Below are 23,496 nucleotides of genomic sequence, written 5' to 3'. Positions count from 1 at the left end.
TCAAAGTCTAAAGAACAGCTATGATGGATTACATTACTCAAACCAGTCTCACTACTCAACTCCAGACTAAGAGGTGAATGAAGTAACGAGTGAATTAATCATGATGCATGAATCGTTCTTACGAACAAAAACATCAAAGTTTATAATGCACATAAACAACATTTATTTTTATATAGGGCATAGTAAAATTACTACTCCACCACACAAGACCTTTTTAATCAAATACGGAATGGTGAGAAAGAAATAAGATAAGTCAGAAGCAATTTGGACCAAATTATCAAGTTAAATTTAGTCATCCCAAATCATTTTGAAGTTTTTGTAAAACAGTACAACAAAAACCTTGTAACAATCGTTCCGATACCATTCTGTGGCAGAACCTCCTAAGTTATAGGGCCCACATACACCTGTCACTGTCCGATGACCTTTGACATTTATGCATATGTTTCCAATAACTTAAAAAGACTGTCGGGTGTCCTCGGGGAACCCCGAATCATCCACGATTTTCGAGTAGGATCACATTACAAAGTCATTGCAGTATTACAACATTTATTCAAATATCAGCACCAGAGTAAAAACAGCGGAAGTCTTACGATAACATAGTTTACAAACCAGTTGTTTTAAACCTTACAAACCAAGTTCGATAATTATTACAAACCATAGTAGTAGTGGAGTGGCATGATTAACATATACATAACACACAAAATAAACATCCTGCCCAAGGATCACACATTTACTTCACATCGTCAGAACGAACGATAGTCATGCAGCACGATCCAAAATAGATCTGCTCATGAGGCTCACCTGCAACAAGGGGTCAACGGACCCTAAGTACAAAAGTACTCAACAAGACTTAACCGAAATAAACTGATAGAACTTAGGAATGCCGGCTCATGGGATTTAAGGTATGGCTTTAACAATAATCAAAGTTCTTTTGCGTAAAAGCTCTTTAACAAAATTCTTTAATTCCAAGGTAAAACTTTATAAGTACCACATATGAATCGGCCATGATCCATAATGAGAACATGAACTTCATATCAATCTTTTTCGCAAACCTTTCTCAAGTTCCAGTTATTAATACTACGATGATGAACAGTGAGTTGAGTCTCCATAACTGAGGAGCAACGACGATTCGAACTGATTGTAAACCCAGCTAGGGATTCCAGACCACACGACATATGCAGGTCCCCGACCTACATATACCAACCTACTCTCGGATCCTCTAAAGCAAGAACGGGTCCGCGCCACCCGAGAATACAGTACTCCACCAATCCAGCCCATTGCCACGTGGGTACACGCTATTCCCGCCATCTCTCCACTCCTAGTGCGTGAGTAGCCATTCTCGTAATAGAATTGCCAAGTTCAGGCTTACCGGAGTATGTGGTTAGTACTACAAATTCTCACCTCATGCAATTCAACAACGGACGTGCCTTAATCGACATAGGCGGAAAGAACCCGCTCACAAGACCTCCATGTCTTGTGGCTCACACACACCGAGTCCGCCCGGTCTAGATTTATTACTCCACATTCCCATATCACATGATAACATAAGTAACCAAGGTTCCATTTGAAACGTGCATGTGACAGTTAATCACCTGACTTCATCGTTCTACGCATAGCTAAGCAAAACTAGGCATATACGAATTTAAAACTGGTAATATGGTAAATATGGAATAAGAAAGTTGGTAATGCACCAATTAGGCTCTTACTTAACTCCTAATCACTTAATACAGTAACGGAAAGCAAAAGCGAAATTAATTTATAAAACACAAGGTAGGGTTGTATGCATCCGGGGCTTGCCTTCGTTGACGGAAAAGTCCGGCTCCTGCGACGTTTCACAAGTATTCGATCCGACCTCAACAGATGGATTAACCTCCTCAACAATTTGATTAACTACCACGTTTTCACCTTTGTTCACTACACGTAATAACAATGACATGTTTAACATGATGCGGAATACGAAACATGATGCTCGATGATGGATGCAAAATTAATAATTTGAATACAACTTTCCTTCGCGGTACAGTTGCAAGTCAAACAGACTAAATCTTTTCGTAACACATACATCAATTGCCAAGGATCATTATCAACTAATGACCCAAGGTCATCACTCAATCCAAAATTTCAAACAAAACCTAAATCATTAAAGGTTACTATTTGCTTTTATGAATTAATTAATTAATTCAAAATTATGAAATAAATCAACTTATTCTAATTGAACTCAAAATTTTAGTACATGTTCATTACATGATAAGTAAGTGGCAAAACAAATTTCATAATTTTTGGACAATTAAATAAGCCTATAAAAATCATGGAAATCCATTTATTAATAAATTGAGCAATTTTTATCACATTCAAAAAGTACTGAAAAACATTATTTCATATTTTTATTAAATACTATACATCACAGAGAAGTCACACAAAAATTTTCATAATTTTTGGAGCTCTAAATAAATCTACACAAAAATAACAAAAATAGACACTATTCATTCAAATCTGAAAATAGAAAAATCCATTTGAACGCTGAGTCACTGACAACCCGACCCCACCTGTCATCCCTAACCTCCGACGTTGACCACGGCGGCGACGGCTCTGACCAGCGATTCCTCGCCGACGGTGAGATCACCGGCGATGGCGATAGCACCAACATGTTCTACACTACTAGGCGCACCTATAGACGTAGGTAGATGTACCGATTACGACTCAATTCTAGCTCAACGTCGACCATGGCGGACACGGCGCCTCGGCGGTACTACGCCGGCGACTACAGGCCGGTAGCGGTTAAACTAAAGGTCGAGGAAGCACCAGCAGCTCACCCAGAACACAACTGAGCAGATAACAAGGTCGGAGAAGCAACGGTGACGCGGGTCGATGTCCACGGTGATCACGGCGGCGCAGGGGTCGTCGGTGATGGTGTGCCGGCAACTGAAGTGGACAAAACGGCCAAGCAACAATGAAATTAGCACTACGGCATCGAGACGAAGCCAAAGGTACACCAATCAAGGGCAACGGCTCACCGACGGGCTCTGGCCACGGAGAGGTCAGTGGTGGCGGTGCTTCGGCCGGCTCTGAGGAAGAAAACGGCATGCGGTGACACTGGACTGCTAGAGGCGAAGCAAACAGGCCAGGAATGAGCGAGAGTGCGGGGCGGAGAGAATGGCAGACGCAATTGGCATGAGGCGCGACGGTGAGGACGAATTCTGTGAGCGCAGCAAGGTCACCGGCGATGGCGGAAACAGAGCAAGGGAGAAGAGCAACGACGACGACGGTTCAGGCTAAAAAGGGTGGCCAGGAAGCTCAAGGAAGCCACGACGAAGCCTTTACCGCGCCAACGCGACGCCCAGACGGCCACACGCGCGACTGGAAGCTAACCGAAGCTCGCCGGCGGTGTAGCGCAAGCAGTGAACACTGTTCATCGAAATTACAGAATTGTCTTTCGCCAAATTTCACAAATTACTCCCAAATTTTCATAACAACTCAAAAATCTCCAAAAACAAAAGTTGTTCAAAATCAAAAGTTCTACAACTTTGCTTCTATAACCATCTCCTAATTCGGTCTAGATTTTGAAATGAACTTTTGAATTTGAATAGAGAAATTTAACGAATTACGCCATTTCGAATTACTCAAAATTTTTCTAAACAACTTGAAAAACTCCAAAAACAAACTTTGTATAACTTGCCAAGCTCTACACTTTTGCTTTTGGGCTCAACCCCAAAATATGCTTATATTTTGAAATGGATTTTTAGGGTAGGATTTAAATGCTGAAAATCAGGGTTTTCTCGAAAAATTCAAAATCCAAACAAACTTTGAACTTAAGTCAAACAATACAATTCAACACATACCACGTAAATATAAACTTGTTTTAGTGTATGCATCTCAAAGTTTTTAATATGACCAATTGCCTTGCAATACATATGATGGTATGGCAGTTTTAGTATTTTAAACACCCGAGGTGTTACATCCTCCTCACAACCTTGGCCTCCTGCGATGATCAATTTCTCTTCTCTGGCTTCACCAAATCCAGCTTAAATCTTGATGGCTGTGCCATCGTCACAAATGGTGGCCTCCTTGATCTGACCAATAGCTCTGCAACTCTCAGCGGTCACGCATTCTACCCCAACCCTTTGCACTTTCGTGAATCACCTGATGGTAAAGTTCGATCTTTTTTGGTCAACGTTGTTTTCAGTATCTTCAGCACATACCCAGATTTGAGTGCTCATGGCATGACATTCTTCATCGCCCCTACCAAGAATTTCTCTGATGCGTGGGCGGGCAAGTACTTTGGCCTCCTCGATGAAAAGAACAATGGCGACCCAAGCAACCAGATCTTCATGGTGGAGCTCGATACCTACAAAAATGCTGAGTTTCAAGACATCAATGACAACCACGTCGGAATCAACATCAACAGTGTACACTCCTTGAAACTCATCTGGCTTCTTTGAAGATGACGGTCGTGCCTTCAGGTACCTAACGCTGAATGGAAACAAGGGAACACAGCTGTGGATAGGGGCACTACACAGATCAATGTGACCTTGGCTCCAATCAACATGGACAAACTATCAAGGCCACTGCTGTCTACAACCTATGATCTCTCAAGTCTACTCTCCAACTCAACTTTGTACATTGGATTGTCAGCTGGAGCTTCTCCCGTCAACTCTCGTCAGTATGTGATGGGCTGGAGCTTTGGCCTGAATAAACCAGCTCCACCCCTTGACGTCTCCAAGCTTCCCAAGTTGCCTTTTGTTGGTCCAAAGGCCGAGTCCAAGATCTTGGAAATTGTCCTACCGATAGCCACTGCAACATTGATCCTCTCCATAGGCACTATTGTCATTATCGTTGTGCAAAGGAGGCTGAAGTATGCGGAGGTGCGTGAGGATTGGGAGGGTGAATTTGGTCCACACCGGTTTTCATACAAGGATTTATTCCATGCTACAAGGGGCTTTAAGAACAAACACCTTCTTGGAGAAGGAGGATTTGGGAAAGTATATAAAGGAGTTCTTCCATTGTCTAATGTAGAGGTTGTTGTGAAGAGGATGTCTCATGAGTCAAGACAGGGAATGAAGGAGTTTGTCACTGAGGTTGTTAGCATCGGTCGACTCCGCCATCGCAACCTTGTGCAGCTATTTGGCTATTGAAGGAGAAAAGATGAACTGCTTTTGGTTTACAATTACATGCCCAATGGTAGCCTTGATAAATATCTACACTGTGAAGAGTGCAAGGCTTTTTTGAATTGGGCTAAGAGGTTTCGAGTCATCAAAGGCATCGCTACCGGCTTGCTGTATCTCCATGAGAAGTGGGAGAAGATAGTGATCCATAGAGACATCAAGGCAAGCAATGTACTCCTAAATGGTGAAATGAATGGCCGCCTTGGTGACTTTGGCCTTGCAAGGTTATATGATCATGGCACTGACCCACAAACAACACATATGGTTGGCACAAAGGGGTACCTAGCCCCTGAGCTACTGCACACAGGGAAGGCATCCCCTTATACAGATGTTTTTGCCTTCGGCATGTTCCTTCTTGAGGTTGCATGTGGGCAAAGACCTGTCAAGAAAAATGCAGAGGGTAATGAAATTTTCTTGGTCGATTGGGTGCTCGAGCACTGGAACAATGGTTTGCTTACCAAGACACTGGATTCTAGGCTCCAGGGTGAGTACAACATCGATGAGGCACATCTCGTGTTGAAACTAGGACTCTTGTGCTTGCACCCGCTTCCTAGTTCAAGGCCTAGGATGCGAGAAGTTATACAATACCTTGATGGCAATATGCCACTACCTGAGCTAAGGCCAACCCAACTGAGCTCGAACATGGTTGCCTTGATGAAAAACAGTGGACTGAACTCATCTGTCATGTCATATCCACAAATATCGTCAAGCTTCTGCACAATATCTAGCCTCTCAGGTGGGAGATGATATGCGTGGTGTTCTGTTGTAAGTTGGTTACTTCTGTTGCATTTACATAGTACATGGCACATACATTGTATGTCGTAGATATATTCATAAGAGTATGATCAATCTCGCATGTCTAAAGTCTGTATGTCCCCTTATTGTAGTGTTCACAAGTTGTATATACCAGATGGCTTTATGTCTGACTGTTTTTTTACCTTTTGATGAATCCTTTTGTGCCAATTAATATTTATAGAAAATAAGGGATCGTTTTTCTCCTTTGTTTTCAATTACAAAAGATCAGCCACACCCTGTTCAATATCTAACACAACCGTGATGGCGAGACACAACATAACTAAAGAACAAGAACTAAATCAGCTTACAAAAAGAATAACGTGATTTCTCCACCACCAAACAGAAGTGTGCTGGGCTCACGTGGATCTGACACCCAGAACAAAACCTTGGTGGGCTGGGAATGCTAGACTTATCAATTTGTTCGGTAAACTACTTGGACCTCATGTAGATGTAGCCCATGCTAGATTAGTCGTATTCTGGGCCACAGGAAAAAGTGGCTATGAATTCCCCTTTTTGTTTGCGAATCCGTGTTTGTATCATTTGAGTGCACGCCCACAGGCCACTGGTCACGATCAAGGAAATCGATCAAACGATCCTGATACTGTGAAGAGAAACTTCCCAGGCCGCAATTGCAAAGGTAATAACTACTATGCCCCAGCCTAAATCATGATCTTCACCAACTTGGGTTTGGTGGGTTTTATTGGAAGTGTTCGGAAACATCAGGAAATTAACAAAAAAATTCTTGGTTTCAACTTCGCAACGTGCTATTAGCTCAGTGGTAGAGTGCGCCCCTGATTTCCTCGGGTGACAGTTTTGTTAGAATTTGTGGCAAGTTCCTCCTCAAATCGTGCTGCAGGGAGTACACAGCTATACGCACAGTTCCCCACCCTCCACCCAAAAAAAAAACAAAAACAAAAAAAACTATACGCACAGTTTCAGATTTATTTTGGGGCTAAAATGAAGTGATTCATGGTTCTGTAACTAATCCATCTAGATAGGCTTCGGGCAAGCGCTAATCGCAATTCGCAAATAAGCTTCAGGAATCACGATTACCTCGTACTGCTGCAGTGCCGTCACCGAGGCAGTCCGGCGGCGGCCGCCGCCGAGTCTCCTCGGAATCAGGCGGAGAAATCCGGAGGCCGTAGCCGAAGAGACGCCGGCCTAATCCGAACGCGCTGAGCCCGCCGCCACCTCGGCCTCACCACCTCACCGGCTCACACCGCCGGGCGCCACCTCGTCACTCGATTCGTGGCAGAGCCCGAAGCGGAGGGAGCTGCAGAGGACAAAGGAGATTGTCCAAAAAAAAAAAATCCACCATCTCGAAATTGCTGGATGAGCAACACGAAAGGCCCAGAGCCGACCATGGCCCAATGCCAGGTGCGGCTGAGTGACAAGCCCGTGGTCCGAATTTTAAAGGGCAATCACGGCCTGGTTGTTTTACTGTTAAAAATTTTGTCATGTCAAAGATTTATTACCAAACAAAAGGTTTTAAAAGTTGGATAAAAGTATTTTCCATAAGTTTAGTAGTAAGCCAAATACGATAGATTGGCAAATTTTGGTAGCAAACCAAGTGGAAGCAAAAAACTTGGCTTGACAAATTTTTGCAACCAAATTTTAGCCACCAGCCAATCAGGATCTAAGCCCCAAAACCTGATAAGGGCAGAGGCACTGTCAAAAAGAGATGATGCTTGAGGTCGTCCCCTAGTAGCATCAGGGTGGGCAGACCAAAATGATATAGAAGCTAACCCACATAAGATCATAAGGGGTGTTTCCATGATCTATCACTCTTTTCATATGAGTTAAGAGTAGCACGTGTCAAAGCACACTACGAAGTTTATTCTAAGATGAATTTAAATGTATGACATGATCATTGAATAAACTTTGAGCCACAAGTCATCCAAGTGATGACATGTCTCATTTGTAAGGCATAGGCATGTATGCTATAGTATACAGACTCTATGAAGGACTTTGGTGATGGTCATTAAGTGCAAATTTTGACCATCAACCCTCATAGTGTTCCGATGTTTTGGAGTATCTTGAATGGAGAAATGCATAGGTATGTTTCAATGTTTTGGAGTATCTCGAAAGGAAAAATGATTTAAACCAAAATTGAAGTACTCAAAGAGATATACAAATTCGTAGCTGACGACCTTTTTGTTTGAAATCATTTAAGGCTTAGAAATTCTATTCTGAGTTTTCATATTTTGAAATTTATTTATTTTTTGAATTTTCAAATGACCTTGGATGTAGAAACGACCTCAATTAAAGTTGTAGTACTCAAAGAAATCTAAAAATTTTCAATTCAAACCGTTAGCATTCAAATTCGTTTAGAGTCTCAAATTTACATTACAATGTTCACTAAAGTGAATACAAAAAGAATGTATCAGCCACTTAGTCGTCACAAGTGACTTTGAGGCATAGCGGTAAGCGAGCAACATATGAGATTTTGAGGGTATGCACACGTATTTCACACGAAAAATCATGTGACTTGTGGTCACTAGATAAGCATAGACAGAGGCGGCAGCATACAGAAGCTGCTGGCAAAATGTTTATAGACAAATTGTTGTGTCATTTTCCGTTATTGTCCATCTTTAAATGCAGTAACATGACAATGACAAAGACAATAGAAAAAAAGGTTGATTGGGACCGGCCGCCGTCTGCCCTGTGAACAGCAATCTCTTGGTGAACATTAGACGGTCGCCTCTTAACTCACAAAAACATAAATGATATCACATCTCCTAGGCAACACTAATATTAATTTGAAAATAAAAAGCCTCTTAATTTACAGCCACAACCTTCTCTGGACCCATGCAGTTCGCTCCTACTCCCTCATTTCCAAATTATAAGATACTTTAGCTTTTCTTACTGTGTATTCAGACATAGTGCATGTCTAAATGCATAAAAAAATATGAATCTAGGAATGTCAAAACGTCTTATAATTTAGGACAGCGGGAGTACAGAGTACCTACGTTCCACTCAAAAGTGTCTTTAAAAGGATGTTAAACATTCAAACTGAATTTCCTCGCTAAAAAAAAACTTGTCAATAGTAGCTATCACTTTCGTGACTTCCTTCCCAGAAGCTAGAAATTTTCGCATTAGTATTGCGAGGTACGTGTAGTAGGTACTACTACTACCGTACTAGGTAGTGTGGCTTCTGCCTCCCCAGTTGTCAATTGAGTGATAGTAAGTACAAACTCCATCCGAGTTGCTGCAACTGCAGCACATAAACATTTGCAAGCACCCACTCTCGCCATTGTCAAGCATGAAGCCCGCTTCCTTGATGATCCTAAAACTCCTATTAGTTGGCCTTGGGCTTGCCACTGCACCCCTCAGCGCTGGACTGGAGACGACGACGACCACCAGTTCGTCTACTCCGGCTTCGCCAATGCTAGCCTCACCCTCGACGGCACAGCCTCCATCACACAAGGCGGGTTGCTCGAGCTGACCAATGGCACAATCATGAGCATGGGCCACGCCTTCTACCCTGCTCCACTGCGCCTTCGCGACTCACCCAACAGCACGGTGCAGTCCTTCTCCGCCTCCTTCGTGTTCGGCATCATCTCCGTCTATGACTTGAGCAGCCATGGCCTCACCTTCTTGGTCGCACCCAGCAAGAATTTCTCTGCGATTGCAGTACAATACCTGCCTTACCTGGGCCTCTTCAGTGGCTCCAACAATGGCAACACGACCAATCACATGTTTGCTGTTGAGCTCGACACCTGGCAGAACAGCGAGTTCAGGGACATCAACAACAACCACGTTGGCATCGACATCAACGGCCTGACCTCTGTGCAGTCCAGCCCTGCCGGCTTCTACCATGATCGGGATGGAAGCTTCGAGAACTTGACTCTCAGCAGCCAAGAGGCGATGCAGGTGTGGGTGGAGTATGATAGAGACAAGACGTTGATCGATGTCACCTTGGCTCCTCTAGCCATGGTCAAGCCAAGGAGACCAACAGTGTCAGCCATCCAAAACCTCTCAGATGTGCTCACCGATGTGGCGTACATCGGCTTCTCATCATCAACAGGCAAGATCCATACACAACACTACGTGCTCGGATGGAGCTTTGCCACGAACGGCCCTGCTCCATCCATCAATCTTACCATGCTTCCGAAGCTTCCACAACGTCATCAAAAGGGTCGACGATCCTGGGTGTTAGAGCCTTAGAGGTAGTTCTGCCCATAGCAACTGCAACATTCCTCCTGTCTCTAGGCACCATTGCTTTCTTGCTTGTGCGGAGGCATTTCAGATATGCCGAGGTATATATGAGAAGACTCGGAGTTGGAGTTTGGCCCACACCGGTTCTCGTACAAGGACTTGTTCCATGCGACAGGTGGATTTGAGAACAAAAACCTTCTTGGGGTTGGAGGATTTGGGAGAGTGTACAAAGGGGAGCTTCTGAGATCAAGATTGAAGATAGCCGTGAACAGGGTGTCGCATGACTCCAAGCAAGGCATGAAGGAGTTCATAGCAGACATTGTCAGCATAGGGCGTCTTCAGAGCCGTAATCTCGTCCTGCTTGGCTATTGCCGACGCAAAGGCGAGCTCCTCTTGGCATATGAGTACATGCCCAATGGAAGCTTGGATAAATATCTGCATAATGGCAAAGAGGATAACTCCGTGTTGACTTGGACTCAAAGGTTTCGGATCATCAAGGGAATTGCATCCGGCCTGTTGTATCTCCATGAGTGGGAGAAGGTAGTTGTTCATAGAGACATCAAAGCGAGCAATGTGCTCCCTGATGACAAGATGAATGGACGGTTAGGTGATTTTGGGCTTGCAACGCTGTATGATCATGGTGTTGACCCACAAACTACACATGTGGTTGGCACCATAGGTTACCTTGCTCCAGAGCTAGCACGCAGCGGAAATGCCACTCCTCCTACGGATGTTTTCGCCTTCGGTATGTTCGTCCTTGAGATCACCTGTGGACAAAGGCCTGTCAATCACCAAAATATGCAAGATAGTCAGCTCATGTTGGTTGATTGGGTGCTTGACAAAGTGCAGAAAGGATCATTCGGTGATACAATAGATGCTACGCTCAAAGGGAAGTATGATATTGGTGAGGCACACTTGGCACTAAAAATAGTGCTGCTATGCTCACACCCATTCGCTAATGAAAGGCCTATGGTAAGTCATGCAATACTTTGATGGGGAGATTGAGCCTCCAGATTTAAGCTTTGAGGTGCTAGCCTCTATGCAAAGTGAAGGGATCGATCCATACATCATTTCATATCCATTGTCAAAAGGAAGCATGAGCACAATGTCGAAAACAGTCTCTGGAGGAAGATGAAAATGGTGTTTTATCATGAATGGATCCAAATATGTTTATTGCATACCGTAAGAAATTAAATATGTATTGTAATGTAATGAGGCATATATAGCAAGCCTACATTAACCTAAGGATATTGTTCTAATTTGCCTGTAAAATATTATGTGCTTCTTTTTCTGTTTGCGTCCAGATATCTTGTGTTTCCTGCTCAGTTACTTCCTGCAGCAAACTTGTTTTGCATTAGAACCTCCAATCAAATAATGTACAGTGCTCACTGGTGCCAAAATCCATTAGCTTTATCTTCTACTCTCTCCATTCCAAATTATAAGTTGCTCTGACTTTTTAAGATACATAGCTTTTGTTATGTACCTAGTTATATAGTATGCCTAGATACACAGTAAAATGTATCTAGAAAAGCCAGAACTTATAATTTGGAAAGGAAGATGTACCAATAAGTATTCATGCTTGTTCTTTTTTCACAAACTATTCATATGTGCATCCATGATAATCCTAAGGCCAGATGGATGAAAAAATCCACAAGACAAAAACTAAGCTAGATGCTAACCTGTTCATTCATAGAAAAGATTCCTTTTTTGCTTAACACAGTTATATATGTATTCTATCTGTTGAATACTATCAGTGACTTGGGAAAAGCCTCAGCTTCAGTCCGCAGTTTTGGTGGGCAATGGGTAAACACATAGAATTTTGCATTGCCCACGAGTATATTCGGCTACCAAGGAGAGAACCTAAAATTGAGGTTATGGGTTATACCCAGGATCTTCCATTTCCTTAAAAAACTGTATTCATGTTCAAAATACTAGCCGTGGAATACCACTTAGCTACTTGAGACTACTTATTAAATGAGGGATTGAAATTGAAAATTATTATAAACTTATTATTCAATGCCGATTCAAACCGCAAGATAGATGGGCCGAAAGGATAACATCAGGCCATTGTCATGGAAAACAACTTCAGTGCCAATATAAATCCAAGTCTGTATCTACTTGAGTTGGACTCAGAGGTTTCGGATCATCAAGGGAATTGCATCTGGCCTGTTGTATCTCCACGAGGAGTGGGAGAAAGTGGTTGTTCACCGAGACATCAAGGCAAGCAATGTGCTCCTAGATGATGAGATGAATGAATGGTTAGGTGATTTTGGCCTTGCGAGACTTTATGATCATGGCGTCGACCCACAAACTACACATGTGGTTGGCACCATAGGTTACCTTGCGCCAGAGCTAGCACGGAGTGGAAATGCCACTCCTCCTACAGATGTTTTTGCCTTTGGTATGTTCATCCTTGAGGTCACATGTGGACAAAGGCATGTCGATCATCAAAACACGCAAGATAGCCAGCTCATGTTGACTGATTGGGTGCTTGACAAGGTGCAAAAAGGATCCTTCGGTGATACCGTGGATATTAGACTCAAAGGGATGTATGATGTTAGTGAGGCATACTTGGCGCTAAAAATAGGCCTGCTATGCTCACACCCATTCCCCAGTGAAAGGCCTACCATGCGGCAAGTCATGCAATACTTCGATGGGGAGATTGAGCCTCCAAATTTAAGCCTATAGGTACTAGCCTCTATGCAAAGTGAAGGGTTTGACCCATATATCATTTCATATCCATTGGCAACAAGTAGCATCAGCACATTGTCATACATCCCTAATGTAGGAAGGTGAACATGGTGTTTTGTCATGAGCGGTGTCCAAATATATTTATTATGGATATTGTTATAGGAAGCCTACATATACCTTATTAAGGATATTGTTATTAATTTGTCTATAAACACATTATGTGCTTGCTTCTTCTATTTGCATCAAGGCATGTTGTGTTTTGTGTTGAGAAACTTCATGCAGCACTTTTGTTTTGTATTAGAACCTCCAATCAAATAATTGATGGTGATCATTGGTGCCAGAATTCACTAGATTTAACCGTATAACAAGGGGATGTCTAGTGGGCAATGGAGTGTTTTGAGGCCTAGTTATTTTAGGCATTAGATCTGAAAAATGGAGGCTCTTTCTCTCTCCCTCTCCACCCTCTCTCTCCTTTGGCGTGTATGTCTCCCCTTCCATTTGCCCATGACCAACTGGTCAACTACGACACGCATTTAGCTCCAATCTCACCCCAAATACCTCACTACCTGCCTTCAATGGCACCACTTTTCTTGGATCCGTCCTCCTCCTAACTCTCAATGTGCCTCATCCTTCGTTGACATCTTCATCAAGTCTACGCATGCTCCTACATTTCCAATGGCTCCTCGCCCAGCTTCAACAGCTAAACCCCACCTTCATCGCCACCCTCTGCCATGGCGTTGATGCCAACCTACTAAAGCTGGATGCCACCACTACCTAACTACCATCATCCATAAGACCATAAACCATGGAGATTCAGTAGCCAGAAGAGAAATATACCCCATCGGATGATACATCAAGGACCACCCAATGCATCATCTGGTGGTGTGCAAAAAGTTTGGAACGACTAGCTGGCTGGGGTGGATGGGGCTATATATATTTTGGGTTCCATTCACTTGTTTGTTATTGTTGGAGTACCTTGATGCTACTAGAAGCTAGACCAAGTGTTTCTATGCTCTATCCACCCTCTTTAGTGCATCAAGATTGTTGGTATAAATTAATGTACACAGAATAATCTGCAAGCGCATAGATATTATACCATTGTAGCACTTCACCGAGAGTAACCTAGTTTTATATCGAACCCAAAGGAACGGGGGTGAGAATAACCAATTCTAACTTAACCCAACTTCACAATCAAGGCTAGATAGTAGGAGTGTAGAGGAGACTGCTAAGGTATTCTAGTTCTAACTTCGGTAAGTTTTGTCTTCTATTATTCAATTCTAGGGATATTACTAGAGAAAACACAAGCAGAGTATGTTTCCTATAGTAACAAAGTCCTGCTAGGCCTACTAACGGGAGGTGGACTACAGAGGATTTAATGAGGCTATAAGAGTCACCCTCGCGAGCTACCACCGATCCAAAAAATAGGGTACATCCATGAGTAACCGAGTCTAAGTACCACGCTTACACTACGAATACTACTTTAACCTAGAAGTTATAAGGATTAAAGTACTCAAAAGAGAGTCGCAAACCTGAATAATAATATGAACAAAATGCTTACTTGAATTAGAAGTCGGTTACTAGAGAAATCTTAGAAGCAAGCTCAAGAAGAACTTAATTCCACCAGGGTACAAGCCGTAGAGAGAGCACCTGATCCGGGACTCCTCCAAAACTCTTCCCTCTCACTCTATCTCTAATACAAGGCTAGATCCTATCGAGGACTAATCTTCTCTTGATTGCTAGCCCTGATCCTGGTGGACATATGAATTAGGGTTTCTAGCTTCTCAGCTCTCAGGATCAAATGAGGCATGCCCTGAGGGTGGTACAGGCAGATATATATAGGTCAGAGCGTCAATCATGAGCCCTCGGATCAAACCGACTTGAATAAATGGCGGAGATACATCCTAGGAGGCGGTGGAGAACCGACATAACAAAGAGGATGATAGGTGGGGCCCACAAGGGCCGGGCACCCTCTAGGTGGGGCCGGCCGGCCCACATGTCAGTGGGCCGAGCCCCGCTTCGGTGGAGAGTCTTCTGGAACCTTCCCACGTTGATTCCGCGGTGGAATTTCGTGATTTCCTTTGATGAATAGGTCCCCCTTGACGGTTTTCTGATTAAATCATGCTAGAAATACAGATTCACCAAAACTCGTGAAATTTGTCAGTTTAAACCCCTAAGTCTATGTTGGTGATCTATTTTAGTCATTTATGCGAGGTATATTGATGGTTTGTGATGAATGTTAACTACCGTCAACAAAGATCACATCCAAGTCTACGATAAACACCATAGTTCATCCTTGATAGTGTTAGGCCTTAGAGCTAGAGATATTTGTGAGTTAGAGTTGTTTTTCCCTTATATCTTAGCGAGTCGGATACTTGAGGTCTCCATGACCTTCCAGTGAGGGCCTTGGTGACCTTCCAAGTATAGACCCTCTGATCTTTGAGGGGAAAGATGCAGCTTGGTGTGTGGGGAACGAGGAGACCCTTAATGGAGAAATCCATAGTACATGGCGTCAAAGTGACTGAAAGAGTTGGGTGCCGGTGTTGCCTTGGTTGGTAGTGGCCTTAATGGTAGTCCAACACTATGAGCAAAAGAGACGACTTGCTGACTAGGAGCATACCTTGGTAGAGCTCCAACATGGGCTATAGATTATGTTTTGGCAACCGATACCATAAGATAAAATATCGTCTCCCAAGAGTTTACTCTATCTATCCCTATCTCTTTACTTGCCGTTTTTATTGTTTTTACTTGTGTGACATTTACCTTTCTAGATTAGTTTTTGCTAGTAAATGGACTTATTGGCTCTAGGTTACAAAACTATTTCTTAGTTAAGGGTAAGTTAGAGGACACTAGAAAAACCATAAGTATGCATCATGCTAGACCTAGTTTATGGTTTTCTAGTGCTAGTTTTAGCTAAGCCCTAAGATTTAGGTTTTAATTAGGCACCCAATTAACACCACGTCCCCTCTTAGGCGTTCGTGGCTTGTCAATAAAAGATTTATTTAATTCAATAGCAATGTTATGCGTTCCAATTTATATTGGAATGTACTATGTATAGTCCCTAGACACGCGTTGCTCTATCATATACGGACACAGGAAGTTTAGAGATTTATTCAATGATCATGTTATACATTACAATTCAACTTTGGATCATACTATGTACCGTGCCTAGTTACGTTGCTCCAGCTCCTATGAGCACCAAAGATAGTGATGAACCACGGCAACGCTCCATATTTCAATTCATATTGGGATTGGACAAAGCGTCGTACTTAATTACACACGTTGCTCTAACTCATATGGGCACAGAAGATGGTGAAAGAACAAAACACTCCATATTTTAGTACTCTCTCCGTTAAAAAATGATAAATCTATTTTGATCAAGGAAAACTTGCAAAATTTGACCAACAATTAATCAAATTATATGCAAGTTTAGAACTTATAGTTTACATCAATAGATTTGTATTCCTAGAACCTTTAAGTTGATATCGACTTTTTTAGCAATTGATGATATATTGTATGAGAAATTAAGTGTCAAATTTATTTTATTTGATTTTTCTCTGATCAAAATACATTTATCGTTTCTGAATGAAGGGCGTATTATTGACGTATAGATTAACTACACAGTCCTCGCAAAATGAAAACTAAGCAGTTAAAGTTCATGGCCTAAACGGGATTAAAATTTTCATGTACATTAAATATTTTGGTAGTACTACCGTCGAAAATAATTCAAACCGCCACAGAGATTGGATGGAAGGACAACGTCATGTCGTGTCATGGGATATGACTTCAGTGGCAAAATAAATCCAAGTTCAGAGCACGAGACGTTGAATGTTTTCTTGAGTGTGGACAATAGAAACCAGAGCAGTTGAAATTCATGGCTTCATGCATATTAAATACCAGAAGAATACCCAGCGTGTTGCTACAAAACTTTCTTATAAATAAATATGTTTTATGTATGTATGAGTTAAACTGATATGTTCTTACATCCATTCTTATCAAAATTGAGCAAAGAAATAAAAGAATTCAATAAAAAAAACTAACAGAATTAGATCTCATTAATTATAAGATGATGGAACAACAAAACAAATAGCAATATATGGATGTATTATGTATATATTGTATATTGAAAGTAGTAATTGCACTTAGTGGAGATGACGTGAATACCTTGCATTAAAAGGTTAGTTAGTATGATGACATAGCTATTAGTGGAAGATACGTGGATAGTTAGTGGAGGATGACATGAAGACTTGCATGTTGAGATAGAACTTGTAGTGAAGATTAGCTTTATAAGAGCTATAGATAGATATAGATGTTCGAAATACTAGCCGTGGAACACCACTCAGCTACTTTATACTATTTGTTAAGTGAGGGTTTAAAATTTAAAATAATATACTCCCACGGTATAAAAAGAATACAATTATAGATTTAATTTAAGCCAATTTTTCTTAAATGTCACAAATTTATAGAATAATGTCAACATTTATATCTTTAGATAGTTTTTTAACCAATCAGGCAGAGTTATTGATTATATTATAGTAAAAAAAACTGAACTGAACAAATACAACAGAGTATTTCTCTAGGTAGGTTTACTAGAAAAATATATTTTATGATTAATCTATAATATTTAGTTGGTATCATAAATGTTATTATTTTTGTAGCTTTGGTTAAACTTAAAATTATTTAACCCATCGAAAAAAGAAAATTTTTGAAACAAAGGGAGTGAGTATATATTACTTCATATGTTCTAAATTATAAGATGTTTTGTTTTTTCTAGATTTATTGTTTTTTATATTGTATTTAGATATGGTGTATTCTAAGTGCATAGTAAAACCTACGTATCTACAAAAATCAAAGTTTTTATATTATATTTAGACATGGTGTATATCTAAGTGTATAGTAAAACCTACATATCTACAAAGATCAAAACATCTTATAATTTAGAATGGAGGGATTATTATTTAAGGCCAGATTCAGACCGCTACATAGATGAGCTGAGGTTGACATGACCTCAGTGGCAACATAATCAAGTACGTGTTTAGTTCGCAAATTTTGAGAATTTGGCTACTGTAGTACTTTCATTTTTATTTGGCAATTAGTGTTCAATCATGGACTAATTAGGCTCAAAACGTTCGTCTCGCAATTTTCAACCAAACTGTGCAATTAGTTTTTTTTCGTCTACATTTAATGCTCCATGCACGTATTGCAAGATTCGATGTGATGGCTACTGTAGCGCTTTTTGGGAAACTTTTTAGAAACTAAACAAGCACCAAGTCTAAAGCACGAGACGTTGAATGTCTCGTTTTTTCTTCTTTTTGTCAACTGAGATATTACTTTCTGAGACTACGTTTCAACCAGAGCTGTTGAAATTCATGGCCATGCGTACTATGATAGTACTTATGTTCGACATATGCTAGTCCTGGAATAATACTTAGCTACTATTTACTATAACTGAGGGTTTAAATTAAAACTATTATTTGATGCCGGATTCAAGCCGCAGCATAGATGCGCCCTTTTCGCTGGGCTTATAAGCCGTACTTTTTCAACCAACGAATAGTTTTTTTCTCTCACAACAAATCAACCAATAATACTTTCAGCCATGGCTTATCAGCCCAGCAAACCCTTCCAAGGACAACTGCCCTATTCGCTTGTAGGAATTTGGAGGAATCTAAATGAATATAAAAGAATTCGGGAGAGAGTGTACAGTGAATTTCATCCACGCACAGTGCAATCTGGCTGGTTTTTGTACCAGCCGAACTGCCCCGTGACGTCAGGTCGTTTCACGTGACACAATCACACAACTTCATAGCGTACTCAGAAGTCCACAGCTGGATTCGTACAAGATATTTCCGAGAAGTAGGATTTGGACCAGGCATTCTGAAGTAGTTTAGTCTGAATTATCAAATGCCATGTTTCTTTGGAACTAGGTAATCTCCACAACACACATCTGACAATATATTGTCTACAACAAATTGCATCAAATTGTCACACGTTGCATCAAGCTTCCTTTTCAGTTATTGTACATCTTCAAAATGCATTTGTTTGCATCTAGATTTATTTCATTTTATACATGACAAAAGAAACAAGACTTCAAAGGTTCATATATAGGGATGCATATCCCTGTTTGCAACTCTATACTGCCTTATTAGTTTAGTTAAACGAGGATAGGTTCTGTCTCTTGGTTAAGCTTAGTATTTAGAATTTTTAGATCACATCGGACATATACAAGACATCATTTGCAAATAGGATTAGATCATGTCTCTACCAAACAAAATTCTGAGTATGATTGCAGCTTCGTCTGGCCTTGGTTGTCCGAAGCCTGAAATATGAATTGACATGTTCCCTCTCCATCATATATCCTAGGTAATCACTGCAAGTGACTTGTCCCTAAATGTTGAAGAATCTTCGTTTTCAGTTTTTGTCCATCTTTAAATGCAATTTTGTAAGTTTTCCAGTCCATTTGACTTGAAAGGACTGCAGAAAGTTGATCGGAATCCTCTGCCCTTGTTGCTAAGGAACAGCTATCTTCAATAGTCACTGTCTCAATGGACAGTTTTTTTTTTTTTTTTGTTATAAGATCGAACAGTGTTCACAAGTTCTAGATGAAAGCAGAAATATATGTTAACAATGCTAGCCTGGGAATTTTTAGCCTTCTTTTGCAAACAATGAAAGCTCTGTTTCGGATTTTGATTTGGGTTCATAGTCTATGCATGTATAAGCGTGAAAGTGCAACTTGTACAACGCACTCATGCACCAATGTGTGCGTCTCCCATTCATGATGAAAGAAAATAGACCTGATGATATGAAGTTTGAGCTGAACTGTCTTTAGATGACATTGTCTTTCTACACACGCCATACATTGTTAACTTGTTCTGAAATAAAAAAATACATTTGCTAGGCTGTTCCGTAAAATCAGTTCGAAGATGTGGTAGCAAATAAACCTGAAAATATGTGTCTACATCAGCTATTAAATTAGACGATGACAGATGTTGAAAATCCAGAGAATAGACTGTGTACCAAGCTGCAAGTTAAATCTAGTATAAACTGCACCACTGAGTGCAATCTGAAACTAGATAACATTGGTCGCCCACCAAACGCTTACTGCTTGCTATTCTTGTTGATATGCAGCCACACAACATACTTCCAATGGCAATGAAGCATACATCCTTCCTTCAATACCTGCTCTTTCTTCTCACAACCCTGGCCTCCTGCGATGATCAATTTCTCTTCTCTGGCTTCACCCAATCCAGCTTAAACCTTGATGGCTGTGCCACCATCACAAACAGTGGCCTCCTTGATCTGACCAATGGCACTGCAATTCTCAATGGCCACGCATTCTACCCCAACCCTTTGCACTTCCGAAAATCACCTGATGGTAAAGTTCAATCCTTCTCGGTCAATGTTGTTTTCAGTATCTTCATCACATACCGAGACTTGAGCGCTGATGGCATGGCCTTCTTCATCGCCCCTACCAAGAATTTCTCCGATGCGCGGGCAGCCAAGTACTTTGGCCTCCTCAATGAAAAAAGCAACGGCGACCCAAGCAAACACATCTTCATGGTCGAGCTCGACACCTACAAAAATGCTGAGCTCCAAGACATCAATGACAACATGTCGGCATCAATATCAACAATGTGATCTCCTTCAATTCCAGCACAGCTGGCTTCTATGAAGATGACGGTGGTACCTTCAGGAACCTGATGCTCAATGGAAACCAGGGAACACAACTGTGGGTAGACTATGACGAGGGTACTACACAGATCAATGTGACCTTGGCTCCAATCAATATGGGCAAACCATCAAGGCCACTGATCTCTGCAACCTGTGATCTCTCAACTGTACTCTCCAACTCAACTTCGTACATTGGATTCTCATCCGTAGCCACTCCTATCAACACCCGCAGTATGTGATGGGCTGGAGCTTTGGCCTGAATAAACCAGCTCCACCCCTTGATGTCTCCAAGCTTCCCAAGTTGCCTTCTCTTGGTCCAAAGGCCCAGTCCAAGGTCTTAGCAATTGTCCTACCGATAGCCACTGCTACATTGATCCTCTCCATAGGCACTGTCGTCGTTCTCATTGTGCGAAGGCGGCTGAAGTATGCTGAGGTGCGTGAAGATTGGGAGAGTGAGTTTGGACCACACTGGTTTTCATACAAGGATTTGTTCCATGCTACAGGGGGCTTTAAGAATAAACACCTGCTCAGAGAAGGAGGTTTTGGTAAAGTATATAAAGGAGTGCTTCCATTGTCTAATGTAGAGGTTGCTGTGAAGAGGATGTCTCATGAGTCAAGACAGGGAATGAAGGAGTTTGTCACTGAGGTTGTTAGCATCGGTCGACTCCGCCATCGCAACCTTGTGCAGCTACTTGGCTATTGCAGGAGAAAAGGTGAACTGTTTTTGGTTTACAATTACATGCCCAATGGTAGCCTCGATAAATATCTACACTATGAAGAGCACAAGGGTATTTTGAATTGGGATCAGAGGTTTCGAGTCATCAAAGGCATCGCTACCGGCTTGCTGTATCTCCATGAGAAGTGGGAGAAGATAGTGATCCATAGAGACATCAAGGCAAGCAATGTACTCCTAGATGGTGAGATGAATGGCCGCCTTGGTGACTTTGGCCTTGCAAGGTTATATGATCATGGCACTGACCCACAAACAACACATATGGTTGGCACAAAGGGGTACCTAGCCCCCGAGCTACTGCGCACAGGGAAGGCATCCCCTTATACAGATGTTTTTGCCTTTGGCATATTCCTTCTTGAGGTTGCATGTGGACAACGACCTGTCAAGAGAAATGCAGAGGGAAATGAATTTTTCTTGGTCGACTGGGTTCTCGAGCACCGGAACAATGGTTTGCTTACGAACACACTGGATTCTAGGCTTCAGGATGAGTACAACATCGATGAGGCACATCTCGTCTTGAAGCTAGGACTCTTGTGCTCACATCCGCTTCCTAGTTCCAGGCCTAGGATGCGAGAAGTTATGCAATACCTCGATGGTGATATGCCACTACCTGAGCTGAGGCCGACCGAACTGAGCTCGAGCATGGTTGCCTTGATGAAAAACAGTGGACTGAACTCAGCTGTCATGTCATATCCTCAAATATCGTCAAGCTTCTGCACAATATCTGGCCTCTCAGGAGGAAGATGACATCTATGGTGTTTTTTTTATGTAGTTGGTTACTTAATCTGTTTAGTATGTGGCTCATTTATTGTGCCATAGAAATACTCATATGACTATGATCAGTCTTACTGCCTATCTTCTTAATTTAGGTGTTCACAATCACGTACAAGTTGTATGTATCAGATGGCTTTATGTCTGTTTACCTTACGAATTCTTTAGGCGTTGACAGTACTTTTTCTATAAAATAAGGGAACATTGTTCTTCCTTGTTTTCATTACAAGGAATTGTCCACAAGCAACCTTTTTAATACCTAACACAATACTGAATTAGTGATGCTAAGACACTAACATAACTGAAGAACTAAAACAGCATAAAAAAAGGATAAGGAGATTTCTTCACCTAACAAAAGTTTACCAGACTCGCACGGATCTGACACCCAGAACGAAATGTAACAGATTGTTTAAAAAATTACAAGGGAAAATGTATTTTTTGTATGTCAGTTTTGTTAGAATTTACGGAAAATTGCTCTTCCAATCGTGCTGCAGGGAGTACAGAGATACACGCACAGTTTCAGATTTGATTCTGTGCCAAAATGAAATGATCCATGGTTCAGTAATGAATCCATACAGATAGGCTCCGAGCAAACGCTAATCGCGATTCGCAAACAAGCTTCAGGATCACGATTACCTCGAACTACTGCAGCGTGCAGCGTCGTCTCCGCGGCGGTCCAGCGGCCGCCGCCGCGTCTCCTCGGAATCAAGCGCAGGCCCCCCGCCCGCTGCAATCTGGCCTTCGGCGGAGGAAACAGGAGGCCGTAGCCGAAGAGACGCCGGCCCAATCCGAACGCGCTGAGCCCGCCGCCACCTCCGCCTCACCACCTCACCGGTTCACGCCGCCGGGTGCGACCTCCTCACCACTCCAAATTCGAGGCAGAGTCCGAATCGGAGGGACCTGCAGACTGCAGAGTCCACGTTTTTCCGTTTCCTTTTTTTTTAAAAGAAACCCGTTTCCAAATTGCTGGATGACCAACACGATTGCACCTGCACATACGGACGGCAAAAGGCCGGACAAGCTACACGAAAGTGGAGCGGCCCAGCCCAGAGGCAAAACAGGGACCATGGCCCAATACTAGGTGTTGCTAAGCCACAGGCTTAAGCCTACTACGGATACCGGCCCATGGTCCAAACTTAGAGGTGGCGTTTGGGAAGTGGGAAAATGAGCGGTGGGTATGGGATATAAGGGGATGACTATACCTAGACCCATGTTTGGATAGTGGGAAAGGGTTATACTGTTAGATCGGGTATGGGAAATGAGAGTCTCCTATCCCAGTCATCCTATCCCAACGAAGGGGGATTTTTAACTTTTTGCCATCCTTACGGATGACACTCCTTCGTTTGCCACTTTTATACGCGCTCCTACACAATTGTCATCGCAAACAGTGAACCTCCTACGTTTTTGTCATTTTTGCTGACATGGCACGCCAGGTGGACACGCCAACGTGGCAGTGAGCCTGAGAAGGCCTACAGAGCATGCGAAATGACCTATTTACCCATGTTGCTTCTCTCCCTCTAT

General features: G+C 42.1%; 2 pseudogenes; both read left to right on the top strand.

The window, feature by feature from the left end:
* The first annotated feature begins 2,723 nt into the window (after window positions 1-2,723).
* On the top strand, window positions 2,724-6,243 carry LOC136475406 (L-type lectin-domain containing receptor kinase SIT2-like; annotated as a pseudogene).
* Window positions 6,244-7,319: 1,076 nt separating this feature from the next.
* LOC136469238 (uncharacterized) lies at window positions 7,320-22,912 on the top strand (annotated as a pseudogene).
* The last annotated feature ends 584 nt before the right edge of the window (window positions 22,913-23,496 follow it).

This window comes from Miscanthus floridulus, chromosome 8 (assembly GCF_019320115.1).
Source record: "Miscanthus floridulus cultivar M001 chromosome 8, ASM1932011v1, whole genome shotgun sequence".
NCBI classification, from domain to species: Eukaryota; Viridiplantae; Streptophyta; class Magnoliopsida; order Poales; family Poaceae; genus Miscanthus; species Miscanthus floridulus.
Note: the sequence above shows the minus strand (reverse complement) of the source record. Positions and strands in the feature narration are given on the sequence as shown.